Genomic DNA, 18,423 nt, shown 5'->3' on the forward strand with positions numbered 1-18,423 from the left:
GAAGAAAGCTTGAGGGCGGGGCTTGCAGCCCAAAGTGGGCTGGGCCCACATGCTTTATTTTCTCCACAAGGCTCAGCACTTCACTCATGTCAGGACTCTCTGCAGAGGCAGTAGCTCTGAGACTCCACCTGGCAGGGAACTCACGGTTTCCGGGATCTGTGAGGAAGGAAGGAGGAAGCTCTCCGTGCTGTGGGGAAGCTTTCTGTGCTGACTCTGAAATAAGACCCGAGTGTGTGGGGCGCCACAATGCCAGCTCAGGTCTGGTCTTGGTCTCAGGAATGGGGAGTTTCAGAGAAAGGAGCCTGTGGTCCCTTAAGGATTTAAGGGTTATTCCAGTAGGTTTGAGAATGCCCAGGAGGCCATCACTTCCCATTTGAGGTTTCCTTACTCATAAAGTTCAGGCAGCAAGGATGGGGAGATGAAAAATGATGGATCGGCCAATGATGTTGTGCATCATTTTCTTCTTAGGGGCCAGGGGCCAGATTCTGCCTCCTGCTGTTCCTCTCTCTGGCCGCCAGAGGGCGGGGTGCAGGTAGGTCACTCAGGAGCAGCCGCTTCATCAGCTCACCCAGGTGCACAGTGGAGCAGAGGGAATAGAGCTGGGCTGGATGCTGAGGTCCTGGCCCAGAGCGGGAGTCGTGGAGATGCAGAGAAGCCACACTTTGCAGCCAAATTGAGCTGTGGCCTGAGTATTGATTGCTGGTCTCTCTGGATGTTTGGTCTGAAGCTAAGGCCTGTCCTGGGGCTCCATCTGTGCCTCTGCATTTGGCTGAGGGGGCTAAGGGGAGCCATGGTGGTGAAGACTGTGGTTCCTTCTAGTGGCTCCTGCTCCTATGGCCTTGGCCTTGGGGTTTCCAGAAGGAGATGGTATTCAGGGCTGTGTCCAGGGAACAACTTAGTCTAGTCTTCATCCTCCCAATTCCCTTCCTTGTAGCAGGCACTATGATAGTTTTCATTTTTAAACAGTTGAGCAAAAGAATGCAAGTGTTAAGCCTGTAGAAGATTGTGGTCAGGTATTCTTAGCTGTGAGAATCCTGACCTCTGGGGCCTCACAGTCCAGTGATAAAATGGTAAAGTAAGAAGGGGCTGAGAGTTGATGGCCTGGAAAGCTAGTGTGAGTAGCGTGTGAGTAGCATCTGAATATTAATGAGAATTATTCTCCCATCCTCTAGCAATGATCCCTTCTGTTGAGAAGTTCTGGGAGGATGAAAAATGTGCTCCTTACCTGTCTTTCCTTCCCAGAAGCTGCAAGGAAATCAAAGAAAGTTGTAGTGAGGCAGATGGTGAGTAATAAACCAACCCAGTACCCTCTCCTTTCAGTTACTTTTTAGCTAAGCAGATCCCAGTTATGGAGATCAGGAGGGCTGTGCTCACCACTCCTGTCTGATCTGACTCCAGCGTCCAGCCAAGGAGATTTCCAATGGGAATTTTGAGGGTTTGGATCATGTTACGGGAGACATCTGTACATGTAGTGGGTTTTCCAAGGAGGTTGACAGATAGGGTTGGTAAAGAAACTACAAAATTCATATCAGAGAGTTTATTCTCCTTTAGGGCTAGGTCTAGGAAAGGAACTCTACACTTAAGGAATTTGAATCTCATAAAATTGGCAGTGACCATGCCTCTCCTTTGCTCTGAGTTGCAGAGGCCACATCCTGATGTAGACTTGAGATGTGGTTGGGCACTATTATCAGGCCTTGAGTGGTCAGAAGGAGGCTCTATCCAGAGGGAGATACCATCTCTGTCTTCTTGGATATTTGCTCTACAAAATCTTTGAAAAGGTGCCTTTGAACAAAGGCAGTCAGTGTTTCTGCTCTTAGATGACCCATAGAGAATTGTCCTCTAATAAGCAGGTATGTGTGAGAGCCTTCAGGATACATTTCTGACTTCCCAGAGCCTTTCTGATTGTGAGGCCTAAGATGGACCCTGTGGTCTCAGAAAGGGGGTCTCTGGGCTCGTTCCCTCTGCAGATGGCCTGTATCACCTCCGCACTGAGAATGGTGTCATCTACCAGACCTTCTGTGACATGACCTCTGGGGGTGGCGGCTGGACCCTGGTGGCCAGTGTCCATGAGAACCGCATGCTTGGGAAATGCACGGTGGGCGATCGCTGGTCCAGTCAGCAGAGCAACAGGGCTGACTACCCAGAGGGTGACGGCAACTGGGCCAATTACAACACATTTGGGTCTGCAGAGGCTGCCACCAGCGATGACTACAAGGTGGGTGGCACTGAATTTCCAGGTGGGAAAGGGTGGTAGCGGGGTGTGGCTGGAGCAGAGCATGTGGAAGGGAGGGTGGGAGATGGGGATGTGGAGGTGGGGCTGGAGAAGGAAAAAGACAGAAGTCCATGTCTTGAATCACAGCTTCTTCCCACCAAGGCTGTTTGGGTGGTGGGGCCTCATCATCTTCTGGAAGGGTGGGAGTCTGAGCATGCTGAGCACCTGGCCTCCTGGAGCCCTGAGCTCTCAGCTCAAGTGAGGGCTGTGTGTGTGGGTCTTTGGCTGGTGGCACCTCCTGGGCTGGTCACACTGAGTGTGTGTCCCTCTGCAGAACCCTGGTTACTACGACATCCAGGCCCAGGACCTGGGCATCTGGCATGTGCCCAACAAGTCCCCCCTGCAGCACTGGAGGAACAGCTCCCTGCTGAGGTACCACACTAAGACTGGCTTCCTCTGGAGACTGGGGTACAATCTATTTGGACTCTACCAGGTACCTGGCGCTGCTGGCTGGGGGTGGGGGCACTTCTTTTGGTGAGCTGAGAGCCAGGAGTTTTTGGTGAGAATTAATCTGGTCTGGGTCCCATATCCCTAGCAGGTGCTTGTTCTTGGCTCTTTATTCCAGCTCTGGGTCAAGTGAACTCACGGTCTATCTCTCTTGGGAGTTCTGAGCCAAGCAAGGGAAGAAGCATATGGCGGAAGAGAGAGGGACTTGAGGTTGTTGGACACAGTTATCATGGTGGGCGGGTGGGGAGGAATTAGTATTTTAAGGCTGATCTGAAAATGACACCTGAGGGCATTACATCTCCTGCTTGTCCTCACACAATCTGTATTTTGGTCTCTGTAGAAATACCCAGTGAAATACGGAGCAGAGAAGTGCTGGACTGACAATGGCCCAGCCATTCCGTTGACTATGACTTTGGTGATGCTGAGAAAACTGCATCTTATTACTCACCAGATGGTCAGCGTGAGTACTTCTTTCCCAAGCCCAGTCATCAGCTCTTCCCAGCTCTCTTAGGGTAAGTGTAACTAGCAACAGTTAATGATTGCTAGCATGTATTGAACACATACAGTGTACCATGGTGTAATATAGGAACTTAACATGATTTTGTGTTATTTTATCATCATGAGAAAAGAATGAAGTTAGTATTACTCTTCTCCATTGCAGAGGATACAAGCTCAGTCTTCTTAACCAATACCCTTTATGACTCTTACAATAGTTAAGGAAAGAGGTAAGTTAAAGTTCAGAGGCAAAAACAAATAGCAAAGTGGTGTGAAAAATTTGTTTTTGTAATGATGAATAGAATAGAGAAGCTGAAGTTGACCAGTTCCATGAAGACCTACAAGACCTTCTAGAACTAACACCAAAAAAGATGTACTTTTCATCATGGGCATTGGAATGCAACAGTAGGAAGTCAAGAGATAACTGGAGTAACAGGCAAGTTTGGCCTTGGAGTACAGAATGAAGCAGGGAAAAAGCTAACAGAGTTTTGCCAAAAGAACACACTGGTCATAGCAAACACCCTCTTCCAATGACACAGAACACAACTCTGCACATGGGTATCACCAGCTTATCAATACCAAAATCAGATTATGTTCTCTGCAGCCAAAGATGGAGAAGCTCTATACAGTCAGCAAAAAGAAGACCTAGAGCTGACAGTGGGTCAGATCATGATCTCCTTATTGTAAACTTAAGGCTTAAATTGAAGAAAGTAGGGAAAAAACATCAAGACATTCAGGAATGATTTAAATAAAATTCCTTATGATTATACAGTGGAAGTTACAAATAGATTCAAGGGATTAGATCTGGTAGACAGAGTGCCTAAAGAACTATGGACAGATGCTCATAACATTGTACCAAAGGTGGTGACCAAAATCATCTCAAAGAAAAAAAAATGCAAGAAGGCAAAATGGTTGTTTGAGGAGGCCTTTTCTAAATCCAGCTTGTATATCTGGAAGTTCTCGGTTCATGTACTGATGAAGCCTAGCTTGAAGGATGTTAAGCATTACCTTGCTAGCATGTGAAATGAGTACAATTGTGCAGTAATTTGAATATTTTTGTTTAGAAAATAGAGTTTAGAAAATAGCTGAGAAACAAAGAGAAGCGAAAGGCAAAGGAGAAAGGGAACAATATACCCAACTGAATGCAGAGGAACAAAGAATAGTAAGAAGAGATAAGAAAGCCTTCTTAAGGGAACAATGCAAAGAAATAGAGAAAACCAATAGAATGGAAAAGATTAGAGGTCTCTTCAAGGAAACATTTCATGCAAAGATGGGCACAATAAAGGATGGAAACAACAAGGACCTAATAAAAAGAGAAGAGATTAAGAAGGGGTGGCAAGAATACATAGAAAAACTATATTAAAAAGGTCTAAGTGATCTGGAAAACCATGATGGTGTCATCACTCACCTAGAGGCAGAAATCATAGAGTACAAAGTTAAGTAGGTCTTAGGAAGCATTACTATATAGAAAGCTAGTGGAGGTGCTAGAATTCCAGCTGAGCTGTTTGAAATCTTAAACGATGATGCTGTTAAAGTGCTGCACTCAATATGCCAGCAAATTTGAATATCTCAACATTGGCCATGGGACTGGAAATGGTCAATTTTCATTCCAATCCCAAAGAAAGGCAATGCCAAAAATATTCAAGTTACTGCCCAATTGTGCTCATTTCACATGCTAGCAAGGTAATGCTCAAAATCCTTCAAGCTAGGCTTCAATAGTACTTGAACCAAGAACTTCCAGGTATACAAACTAGATTTAGAAAAGGCAGAGGAACCAGAGATCAAACTGCCAACAGCCACTGCATCATAAAAAAAGTAATGCAATTCCAGAAAAACATCTACTTCTGCTTCATCGACTATGCTAAAGCCTTTTTGTGGATCACAGAAACCCGTGGAAAATATTTACAAAGATGGGAACACCAAATCACCTTACCTGTCTTCTGAGAAATCCGTATGTAGATCAAGAAGTGACAGTTAGAACCAGACATGGAACAACAGCCTGGTTCAAAATTGGGAAAGGAGTAGGTCAAGGATATATATTGTCACCCTGCTTATTTAACTTTTATGTAGGGTGCATCATGTGAAATGCCAAGCTGGATGAATCAACAAGCTGAAATCAAGATTACCTGGAGAATTATCAACAACCTCAGTTATGTCGATGATAGCACTTTAATGGCATAAAGTGAAGAGGAACTAAAGAACCTTTTGATGAAGGTGAAAGAGGAGAGTAAAAAAGCTGGCTTAAAGCTCAGCATTCAAAAAACTAAGATTATGGCATTCTGTCCTATTACTTCATGGGAAATAGAAGGAGAAAAAGTGGAAAGAGTGACAGACTTTATTTTCTTGGGCTCCCGTATCACTGCAGACAGTGACTGCAGCCATGAAATTAAAAGACGCTTGCTCCTTGGAAGAAGGAAAACTATGACAAACCTAGATAGTGTATTAAAAAGCAGAGACATCACTTTTCAGACAAAGATCTGTACAAGCAAAGCTCTAGTTTTCCCAGTAGTCATGTATGGTTGTGAGAGTTGGACCATAAAGAAGACTGAGTGCTAAAAATTGATGCTTTTGCACTGTGGTGTTGGAGAAGACTCTTGAAAGTCCCTTGGGCAGCAAGGAGATCAAACCAATGAATCCTAAAGGAAATTGGCCCTGAATGTTCATTGGAAAGGCTGATGCTGAAGCTGAAGTTCCAACAATTTGGTCATTTGATGGGAAGAGCTGACTCATTGGAAAAAACTCTGATCTGGGGAAGGATTGAGAGCAAGAAGAGAAGGGGATGACAGAGGATGAGATGGTTGGATGGCACCATCTACTCAATGGATACGAGTTTGAGCAAACTCCGGGAGATGGCGAAGGACAGGGAAGCTTGGTGTGCTGCAGCCTATTGGGTTGCAAAGAGTCCAACGTGATTTAGTGACTGAACAACAAATGATGGATAGCTATTATTTTAAAGAAGCCACAGACTTAAGTTTTTGGTGGGAAAATGAGTCATTTTATGTTAACGTCATGGTAATTGGATGAGAAGTGTGCTAGCAGAAACATATGGCCACTTCTTATAATTGCTTATTCCTGCTGGACCTCTGAAGGTCTTCTTGCTGATCTCTCAGTGGATTATTAATTTCACCTATGAGCTTTAGGCAGACAAGTGACTCTTGTGAACACGAGCCTTGGTCCTGTTACTCCAGATGGAGGGAAGGTCTCTTCCAGTGAAGTTCAGAGCCAGGGTGCACTGGGTTTCATCCCTGCAGCTTGGAGTGCTAGGCTGTAACCTGACCTGTTGATTTATGGAATCCTTGGGCTGGTCAAAAGGAAGCTGTTTTCAGTTCATCCTTTGAATCCTTGACCCTTTCTCTGCCTCTTCTTTTCCAGGAGAATTTGTTGCAGGATTTATCCAGTTCAGGGTGTTTAACAATGAGAGAGCAGCCCATGCCCTGTGTACTGGGATGAGAGTTACTGGCTGTAACACTGAGCACGTGAGTTTTGGGAAGAATCATGGCTTGTGTGTGTGCTTGTGTGCACAACCCCTTATGGGGTATATTGGTGTATGTCTCTGTAGCTTGCATTTTTCTTCTTTTGCTGGTATTTTGTGGACATAATTTTAAAATTGTTACTATTATTTCTACTTGAAATGTAATCAATATGTAATATCATGTTAGTTTCAGGTGTGTACCATAATGATTTTATATTTTTATGTATTGTGAAATGATCATCAGAATAAGTCTAGTCAACATCTACTACCACACATAGCTACAAATTCTTTTTTCTTCTGAGGAAAACTTTTAACATCTACCCTTTTATAATTTTTCAATGTACACCATAATATTATGACTATAGGAAGCATACTGTATATTACATCCCCAGGAACTGAATTTATAAGTGATAGTTTGTACCTTTAACCATTAGACATAATTTACTTCATCAAAGTACAATTTATCTATATTCTCATGTATTATTAGTACTTTTATGCTGTGTTTAAGTAGTATTTTCATATATTGAGATCACAAAAATATTATCTAGTATTCTTATTAACTTCGAGAATCTTTATGTTTTTGTTGTATCTTCCGTCTTGTAGAAGTGAGCAGCAGAGGTGTGCCAGCTGGAGAGTGTCTCTGAGGGACGTTTTGTGACTGGAGGGGCAGGAGGAAAAGGGAGTCAGAGCTCTAAGGACGAGCATGCTCACTCACAATGTTTCCTTCCACACCTGTCAGGCTGAGAAATGCGACCCTGAAGTTAAGGACATCTTCACTTCCTGCTGCAATGATCAGTTTGTCCATGTGTCAGTCAAAAAGAGGCAGCTGTGCCCTCATGACATGGCCCCTAGATTCTGGTCTGGAGGATCATGTGTGTGTCGGTCCTGGGAGTGGTGTTGGGTGTGTCCTCCGCTACTGTGGATTCCGTGAATCCTTATTCTGTTCATAAGTTCCCATTTGCATTTACCCCTGTATGTACTGACTCAAAAATACATGGGAGGGTACCTACAAAGTGCTGGGTATTAGAACTGTAAGCTGACAGAGTCATCTTAAGGAACTCAAGTGGTTAGGATTTGTAAACGCACAATTGCAATCTCATGTGGTATCGCCTGAGATAGCAACATAAACAAAGGGCCCTGGGGACACAATACAGGAGCTTCTACCTCTACTAATGACACATAGTTGATTCTGCAGGAAGGTGACATTTTTGGTGAATATCAAAAGATGTGTGTAGAGTTCAACAGGCAACAAGGGGCAAATAGTGTCCTTTGAGGATGAATGACTAACATGTTCAAAATCACTGGGATTTGATACCATGGTGTGTTGAGGGGGCAGTGAGCTGTTGTGTAAATTGTATCATGGTATGCACATGGTGTAGAATCAAGAGCTGAAAATACTTGCAGGAAGTAGGGCAAGGAGGGGCTTTTGCATTATGTTCAGGACATAGAGTTTATGTTATAGGTGACGGGACACATCAGAGGAGTTTGACCAGATTAGTGACCTGATCACTTTGGTTTAGCAAGGAGGGGGAGACATGGATTCAAGAGCAGGGAAATAAGAGTCAATGAGTCCATGAGGCAGGTGTAAAGGTGCAGATGTGAGACACCGAGGACTTGAGCTAGGGTGTTGTTGATAAAGCTGAAAGAGTAAGGATGGGTGGATAGATGGTAGAATCAACCGTTCTTGATGATTAAACGAATATGGGAGATGGCAAGTGATGAAGACCAAACAGACTTCAGGGTTTTGTTTTGGGTGACTGGATGCTATCAGTTAAGATGTGTGATGAGAGAGGAATAGATTCAAGGACAGCAAGAGATAATTATTTTGTTTTGCTCAAGTGGAGTTTTAGATCTAAAGATATGTGGGTGGAGACATCCATGTGACAGTTGGATATGGGGTTTCAAATGCAGAAAATAACTGGCTGCCCTCTGAAATTTAGGAGCATCATGACAATGTATGATTATGCTGGTGTTAGCAAAAGTCAGGGGAGAAGATGAACCTCATTGGGAGAGTGAGAAGTGGACAGAGCTGTGAGGAATAGCATTGGGGGAATGATTAAGGAAAAGAGGTGAGCTGAGGGGCCTGAGAATAAATGGGAAAGAAGGTAAAAAGGAATTCAGGAGAACTTGATTTCAGAGTCCACTGGAGAGTTAGTTCTGTGCAGGGGAGGAGTCAAGGCCAAGTAGGAGAAGGACCGAAATTACAGGGGATTTGACCATTAAGAGCTCACTGGTGTGTCCACAGGCAACCCCTCACTGTGTCTACTCCCTGCCCCCCAGCACTGCGTCGGTGGGGGAGGATTCTTCCCAGAGAGCAGTCCCTTGCAGTGTGGGGATTTCTCCTCCTTTGACTGGAATGGATATGGAGCTCACTGGGGTTACAGCTCCAGCCGGGAGATCACTGAGGCAGCAGTGCTCCTGTTCTACTGCTGAGAGCTGTGTGGTGTGAGACACAGAAGCCAGCTCCTAAGCCCAGACCCTCAGAGATGGAAAAATAGAATGTTAACAAGGAGGGGAGGGGAATAAATTATATCACTTTGTGCATTTTGTGGTTTTGAATTTCTTTGACTCTATTTACAAATTGGCCGGGACCTGAAGACCTGAAGGGATGTTTTGAAACAATACCTCTCATTCTGGTGAATACCTCTTTGAACATTCTGAGTTTGGAACTTCAAGTCACAACTCCAAGTTCTTGAACACAAGTTTGCCCATTTCTGGAGACCCTAGTATGAGGCTGATGGGCAGAGGAAAATGATTCTTATGAATTTTTTGTAACATACTGTTATTAGCTAATCAAGTAAAGTCCTCAACATAAACATCTTAAAGAATAATAGATTACTTAGATTCAGTAATAAAAGAGAGATTAAGGTCACAGCTATCCATTTCCTTTATTCCCCCAGCTTTGACACTCAGGACAGTGTCCCTACAATGATTCTAGTATGTGTTGCAGTGTTTGTGTGTTGGGGAGGGTTCTCACAATACCAAGACATTCACTGAAAAGTAGCTGGGAGTCCTCCAAGTCAACTCAATTTTGACCCAATCTACTGGGAGACAGTGCCAGATCCCCGTATGAAAGGCTGAGTCCTACAAGTCTGCCCCTTGAATCCTTCTGAGGGGACAACTGCAGCCACAGCTGAGTTTTGGGGGCTTTTTTTGGTTTGGACAGCAGCTGTCCTGGCTGGAGGGTGAAGTGAAAGCCCTGTGGTTGTTCTTGCCTAAACTTGGCTTGTATGGTACTAGGTCATCTACTGTTAATATATAGTTAACCCTTGAACAACCCGTGGGCACCAACCCCCTGCACAGTTGGTTAGCTCATACTTGGCCCTCTGTACCATGGTTCCTCCATATCTGCGGTTTCTGAGTTTGTGGTCAGCAGCTGCAGATTCAGTGAGTCATGGATGGTGTAGTATTGTGTCAAGGAAACCTGCATTTAAGTTGACCAACACAAATCAAATCTGTATTGTTCAAGAGTCACCTGTATTTGCTTTTTTTCTAGTATCTTCTTTTGCTTTCACTTCCTTAGTAAATCTTTGTCCCTTACTAGCACATTCCTGACTTCACATTTTGCTCCTTTATTCTTTTTTTCTCTACTCATTTTTTGTCACCTCTTGCCTTTTTTCTCTCTCCTCATGTCAGGGTGTTATAAAACCAAACTTGAGTCTGCTGGCCTACGTGCAGGGAAGCCAATCCGCTGACATGGAGCTGTGGTGGGTGAAGGAAAGTACAACATTTACTGCACGTGCTCAGCAAGGAGTTTAGGTAGCTAATGCCCACAAAATGCCCGAGTTCCCCAGTGGCTTTCAGGGAAAAGTTTTTAAAGACAGGGTGAGGAAGGGAGTTGCAGGGTGCAGGATCAGCGGGTGGACTTTCATCTAATTGGTTGATGGTGAAGTTACTGGGAATCAACATCATCCACCTTCTGGTTCCACCTGGTCTGGGGTCAATATGCTTGTGGTTGGCATACAGTTAAATTCTTCCACCTGGTGGAGTTTCAGTATCTGCAAAACAGCTCCAAGGTATGACTTAGAAAGGGTTTGTTATCTGGAAGTACTATTTTTGGAGCTCTGGAAACCTTTTGTTTCTTAAGCAGGATGGTAGTTTCATAAGTCTTTGCTTTTTTTGTAATTCACTAAACTGTATATTTATGCCTTATATCCTTTCCTGTATTTGTGCTAATTTTTACATTCTTTTTGTTATTTTTTTTTTTAACAATAAAGCATAAACAATTCACTTAGAGAAGTTGGGCTGGAAAGGGTGACAGGGGTCAGGGCTTTTATCCCCACTATTCTCTTTGTAAACACATCTGTTTTCTTTTGCCTAAGGTACATTTTGAATTATCTTTCTATGGACTGGTGATTGATGGTGAATTTAAATTCACAAAAAGTAATAATATATCAGAATCAATTTTTATCCTTCTTTTACATTCTTACTAACTCTTCTGTACATTTCAACACTTCCAGCTTGCTGCCAGACACAATCCAGTCTCAAACTTTTCCTTGTCTCCCCAGTTTAGGATGTCCGGTAGTGGAAAGATCAGGGGCTACAATCACCACCTCCTAACACATCCCTCACTTTGTCTATCCCTTCTTCATGGCCAGTGTTCTAATGTTCCCTGCTGGGTCTACGTTTCTCTCTTAACTTCTCTCCCGATTCCTATCTTCTGGTTCACAGGGAAGTTCAGTGTGAGAGAAATTGATCTAAAACTCATAAAATGCACAAAATGAGGAAGAGAAAGGTACAGAGGGCAAGTACCAAACATTCACAGAATCCCAGAGACCAGCAGCAATCGGTCAGTCTTTCTATCAGATCTGTGAGCCATTTGACTCTAAAGCCCATCCTGACAGCCTGTTTCCAGAACCAGTTCTAGTGCTATTTATCTTAGCCTGGGTCCTCCATACAGGAAAGCCTGAGGCAAAAATGAAAGTGCTAACTAAGACTTGAGTTAGGAGCTGCCAATTCAGGAAGATAAAGATTAGGGAAAAAATTGAAGAGATTGAGAGAAAAAACAAACCTAGAAGCTGTGTGATTTGTGATCACTCTACCTGTCTCTTTATAATAATTCTGGAAGAGATATGGAGGAGGCAGAGGCCTGATCTGAAATCTATCCCAGGTCCCATGGTGCACTGTCCAGGGTGGGACGCTGAATGATTGATGACAACTGATTGCTTATGAGAAATAGGGACAAGGGGGGCCAGAGAAAGAGGAAAGGGAAAAGGTAGAAGGGGTCATGAAAGCAAGGAGGAGAAGAGGAAGGGAGAGTAGGAAAAGAGAAGGCACAGTTGAGGTGCTGGGGGAAGAAGGGCACTGAGGGAAGAGAGAAGGAGTGAGAAGGCCTTCAAACGTCCCAGTGACACCATGTGTGGCAGAAACAAGCTGTCCCCACTGAGCTCTGCTCGAACTGTAGACTCAGGAGCAAAAGAAAGGGTCCTCACTGTGTTAAGCCCCTGGGTTTAGAGTGGCTTTTTGTGCCACAGTTGATAACTGATCCAACTCCATGGCGTGGAGGCTGAGCCTGGTGCTCCAGCTGATGCCATGCGTATTCTTAGTAGGACTGTGGAGGAGCTTGTGGTTTACAAGGACCCTTACTGGCAGCAATGTGGGGAAGGGGTTGGAAGGGGCCAACACTGAACACAGTGAGGATTAGGAAGGGGCAGGAGGCCATTTCAGGAATGGAGACCTCAGCAGGACTTTGTTCTACAGTGCCATCCAATGTCCAGATGATTTGTTTGAGGCAGTCAAAGTAGTTCCAGCCTTCTGGCCAGAGACTGGCTCAGGAGCAGGCGTGTGTCCTGTCTCTGCCCAATGAGACCTGATGAAAAGTGTGCTGGGGCCTCTGAGAAAAACTTCATTTCTTCTGCAAAAGAGCCAGAGGAAGTGATCCCTGTTTTTTCTCTGGATATTCCTTAGTCTTATAGTTTATTACGGGTTGTCTGATAGAAAAATGGACAGAAGATCTTAATAGACATTTTTCCAAAGAAGACATGCAGATGGCCAGGTAGTATATGGAGAGATGCTCAATATCACGAATTATTAGAAAAATGCAACTAAAACTACAGTGAGGTACCACCTCACACCAGTCATCATTAAAAAGTCTACAAACAACAAATCCTGGAGACTGTGTGGAGAAAAAGGAACCCTCTTAAACCGTTGATGGAAATATTAGTTCAGCCATGATGGAAAACAGTGTGAAGGTTTCTCAAAAAACTAGAAATAGAATTACCATATGATCCAAGAAGCCCACTCCTGGGTATATATCTGGACAAAACTACAGTTCAAAAGGATACATGCATCCCTGGGGACTTCTCTGGTGGTCCAGTGGTTAAGAATCCACCTTGCAATGAACTGGATGTGGGCTTGATCCCTGGTCAGGAAGCTAAGATTCTCACATGCTACAGAACAACTAGGCCTGCATGCCATGACTAGAGAGCCCACATGCCACAACTTCTGACCCTGTGTGCCACAATGAAAGATCCCTCATAATGCAATGAAGATTCTGCTTGCTGCGCCCAAGATCTGAGGAAGCTAAATAATAAGTAAGTAATCAAAAAATGTATCCAAAACTGATTTGAAAAAAAAAATGCACCCTTGTGCTCACAGCAGCACTATTCACAATAGCCAGATCATGGAAGCAGCTTAAATGTCCATGGACAGGTGAATAGATAAAGAAGATGAGGTACATATGCACCATGGAATACTACTCAGCCACAAAAAGAACGAAATGCTGTCATTTGCAGCAACATGGAGCATCTAGAGATGATTATACTAAGTGAAGTAAGTCAGAGAAAGACAAATACTATATGACACCACTTACATATGGAGTCTAAAATATGGCACCAGTTCAGTTCAGTTCAGTCGCTCAGTCGTGTCCGACTCTTTGCAACCCCATGAACCGCAGCACGCCAGGCCTTCCTGTCCATCACCAACTCCTGGAGTTCACTCAAACTCATGTCCATCGAGTCGGTGATGCCATCCAGCCATCTCATCCTCTGTTGTCCCCTTCTCCTCCTGCCCCCAATACCTCCCAGCATCAGAGTCTTTTTCAATGAGTCAACACTTCGCATGAGGTGGCCAAAGTATTGGAGTTTCAGCTTTAGCATCAGTCCTTCCAGTGAACACCCAGGACTGATCTCCTTTGGAATGGACTGGTTGGATCTCCTTGCAGTCCAAGGGACTCTCAAGAGTCTTCTCCAATACCACAGTTCAAAAGCAAAATATGGCATAAATGAACATATTTACAAAACAGAAACAGACTCACAGACATAGAGAACAGATCTGTGTTTGCCAAAGGGGAGAGGTGTGGGGAGGGAAGGGCTGGGAATTGGGGATTAGCATTTTTAAACTGTTATGTATAGGATGGATAAAAAAAAGGCACTACATAGGAAACTATATTCAATATCCTGTGATAAACCACAATGGAAAAGAGTATTTAAAACATCGCCTCTATGTGTATAACTAAGTCAATTTGCTGCACAACAGAGAGTGGCACATCATTGTAAATCAACTATACTTCAAAAAAAAATTATAAAAATAATATAGATTATTATGGGTTGAACTGTGTTCTCCCCAAATTCATGCCAGAGCCCTAACTATGAGTACCTCAGAACATGACTGCATTTGGGGATCAGGCCTTTAAAGAGGTTATGAAGTTAAAGTGAGGATCCAATCCACTCTCATTCATATCCTTGTAAGAGGAAGCATTTTGATGACACATAGATCACTAGGGATTCATGCACAGATGAAAGATCCTGTGAGGACACAGAGAGAAGGTGGCCATCTGCAAGCCAAGAAAGAGGCCTCTGAAGAAATTAGCGCTGTCAACATTTGACCTTGGATTTGAACCTTCTAGAACTGAGAAAATACACTGCTGTTTAGGCTCCCTGTCCCCACCTTTCTGTGGTATTCTGTTATGGTAGACCCATAAAACTATTGCACACATGCTGCTTAGAACACCAGAGGACATTTTATCCTCAGCCAGAGGATGAGCCAAGTCAGAGAGGCTGAAAGTGCCCAGGTCCTTGAAGACACTGAGCTGGTGCTGAGTCAATCAAGCCAGAAACTGCCTTGCCTCTAAATTTCCTGTTTCATGAGGTGATGTATTTACTCTTTGCTTAAGCCAGTTTGAGGTGGGTTTAGTATTAGTCTCAGTTGAAAGCCTCATAGCTGATCTAGACCTGACCTAATTAAGTGTCAGGGGCAGTAAGACTTGAGGGTAGTGATGTGGGATACAGATTTCAGAGGAAGTAGGAGGTAGGTCACTGGCTGTGACTGGATGAAGGTGGTTAGAAGGGGTGATGTCCCTAAAGTTACTAGTACCATTTCCCCAGATGTTTATGTGCTATCGACTGTAGGTTGTTCGTAAATTTCATACCACATATGATGAGATGCACAGTGAAATTAAATATGTTAAATATGAAAAAATATGTCTTAGAAGGAATAAAAGAATGTATTACAAGAAGCATAACTTTTCTTTGGAGGTTTTCTTCTTGGACCGTGTTTTATTTTCCTTTATCTATCTAATATTTTGTATTGTACTTCGAACCTACAAAGACAGAAAGTGTTAGCTTAATGACAATGACAACAACAACAAAAAGCTCATTTTCACTTATGGCTTGAGATGTGATCAACAGTATAATAAAGTTATTATGTATTAGGTATGTGGTATCACTGTGGAGGAACTGATCAACTCTATTATAGCTGAAGGAAGAATCTGAGAACAGAAGAGTGCCGCTGGGAGAGAAATGATAGAATAAGCTTAAATCATCAGATTGGTTTGTACTGACTTATCTTCACATGTAGCCCTTTAAAAAAAAATTATTTATTTTAATTGGAGTCGAATTACTTTACAATATTGTATTGGTTTTGCCATATATCGACATGAATCCACCACGGGTGTACACTTGTTCCCCATCCTGAACCCCCTTCCCACCTCCCTCCCCATACCATCCCTTTGGGTCATCCCAGTGCACCAGCCCCGAGCATCCTGTATCATGCATTGAACCTGGACTGGCGATTTGTTTCACATATGATATTATATATGTTTCAATGGCACTCTCCCAAATCATCCCACTCTTGCCCTCTCTCACAGAGTTCAAAAGACTGTTCTATACATCTGTGTCTCTTTTGCTTTCTCACATACAGGGTTATCGTTACCATCTTTCTAAATTCCATATATATGCGTTAGTATACTGTATTGATTTTTTTTTTTCTGGCTTACTTCACTCCATATAATAGGTTCCGGTTTCATCCACCTCATTAGAACTGATTCAAATGTATTCTTTTTAATGGCTGAGTAATACTCCATTGTGTGTATGTACCACAGCTTTCTTGTCCATTCATCTGCTGATGGACATCCAGGTTGCTTCCATGTCCTGGCTATTATAAACAGTGCTGCGATGAACATTGGGGTACACGTGTCTCTTTCAATTCTGGTTTCCTCGGTGTGTATGCCCAGCAGTGGGATTGCTGGGTCATATGACAGTTCTATTTCCAGTTTTCTAAGGAATCTCCACACTGTTCTCCATAGTGGCTGTACTAGTTTGCATTCCCACCAACAGTGTAAGAGGGTTCCCTTTTCTCCACATCCTCTCCAGCATTTATTGCTTGTAGACTTTTGGATCACAGCCATTCTGACTGGCATGAAATGGTACTTCATATTGGTTTTGATTTGCATTTCTCTGATTATGAGTGATGTTGAGCATCTTTTCATGTGTTTGTTAGCCATCTGTATGTCTTCTTTGGAGAACTGTCTGTTTAGTTTTTTGGCCCATTTTTTGATTGGGTCATTTATTTTTCTGGAATTGAGCTGCAGGAGTTGCTTGTATATTTTTGAAATTAGTTGTTTGTCAGTTGCTTCATTTGCTATTATTTTCTCCCATTCTGAAGGCTGTCTTTACACCTTGCTTATAATTTCCTTTGTTGTGAAGAAGCTTTTAAGTTTAATCAGGTCCCATTTGTTTATCTTTGCTTTTATTTCCAATATTCTGGGAGGTGGGTCATAGAGGATCCTGCTGTGATGTATGTCAGAGAGTGTTTTGCCTATGTTCTCCTCTAGGAGTTTTATAGTATCTGGTCTTACATTTAGATCTTTAATCCATTTTGAGTTTATTTTTGTGTATGGTGTTAGAAAGTGCTCTAGTGTCATTCTTTGACAAGTGGTTGACCAGTTTTCCCAGCACCACTTGTTAAAGGGATTGTCTTTAATCCATTGTATATTCTTGCCTCCTTTGTTAAAGATAAGGTGTCCATATGTGCTTGGATTTATCTCTGGGCTTTCTATTTTGTTCCATTGATCTATATTTCTGTCTTTGTGCCAGTACCATACTGTCTTGATGACTGTGGCTTTGTAGTAGAGCCTGAAGTCAGGCAGGTTGATTCTTCCAGTTCCATTCTTCTTTCTCAAGATAGCTTTGGCTATTCGAGGTTTTTTGTATTTCCATACAAATTGTGAAATTATTTGTTCTAGCTCTGTGAAAAATACTGTTGGTAGCTTGATAGGGATTGCACTGAATCTATAAATTGCTTTGGGTAGTATACCCATCTTCACTATATTGATTCTTCCAATCCATGAACATGGTATATTTCTCCATCTATTAGTGTCCTCTTTGATTTCTTTCACCAGTGTTTTATAGTTTTCTATATATAGGTCTTTAGTTTCTTTAGGTAGATATATTCCTAAGTATTTTATTCTTTTTGTTGCAATGGTGAATGGAATTGATTCCTTAATTTCTTTTTCTATTTTCTCATTATTAGTGTATAGGAATGCAAGGGATTTCTGTGTGTTGATTTTATATCCTGCAACTTTACTATATTCATTGATTAATTCTAGTAATTTTCTGGTGGAGTCTTTAGGGTTTTCTATGTAGATGATCATGTCATCTGCAAACAATGAGAGTTTTACTTCTTCTTTTCCAGTTTGGATTCCTTTTATTTCTTTTTCTGCTCTGATTGCTGTGGCCAAAACTTCCAAAACTATGTTGAATAGTAATGGTGAAAGTGGGCACCCTTGTCTTGTTCCTGACTTTAGAGGAAATGCTTTCAATTTTTCACCATTGAGGATAATGTTTGCTGTGGGTTTGTCATATATAGCTTTTATTATGTCGAGGTATGTTCCTTCTATTCCTGCTTTCTGGAGAGTTTTTATCATAAATGGGTGTTGAATTTTGTCAAAGGCTTTCTCTGCGTCTATTGAGATAATCATATGGTTTTTATTTTTCAATCTGTTAATGTGGTGTATTACATTGATTGATTTGCGGATATTTAAGAATCCTTGAATCCCTGGGATAAAGCCGACTTGGTCATGGTGTATGATCTTTTTAATGTGTTGTTGGATTCTGATTGCTAGAATTTTGTTAAGGATTTTTGCATCTATGTTCATTAGTGATATTGGCCTGTAGTTTTCTTTTTTTGTGGGGTCTTTGTCAGGTTTTGGTATTAGGGTGATGGTGGCCTCATAGAATGAGTTTGGAAGTTTACCTTCCTCTGCAATTTTCTGGAAGAGTTTGAGTAGGATAGGTGTCAGCTCTTCTCTAAATTTTTGGTAGAATTCAGCTGTGAAGCCGTCTAAACCTGGGCTTTTGTTTTCTGCAAGATTTCTGATTACAGTTTCAATTTACATGCCTGTGATGGGTCTATTAAGATTTTCTATTTCTTCCTCGTCCAGTTTTGGAAAGTTGTACTTTTCTAAGAATTTGTCCATTTCTTCCACGCTGTCCATTTTATTGCATATAATTGCTGATAG

General features: G+C 42.5%; 1 pseudogene; it reads left to right on the forward strand.

The window, feature by feature from the left end:
- Positions 1-246: 246 nt before the first annotated feature.
- On the forward strand, positions 247-9,206 carry LOC613299 (intelectin-1-like; annotated as a pseudogene).
- Positions 9,207-18,423: the final 9,217 nt, after the last annotated feature.

The sequence above is a fragment of the Bos taurus genome, chromosome 3 (assembly GCF_002263795.3).
Source record: "Bos taurus isolate L1 Dominette 01449 registration number 42190680 breed Hereford chromosome 3, ARS-UCD2.0, whole genome shotgun sequence".
In the NCBI taxonomy this organism is placed as follows: domain Eukaryota; kingdom Metazoa; phylum Chordata; class Mammalia; order Artiodactyla; family Bovidae; genus Bos; species Bos taurus.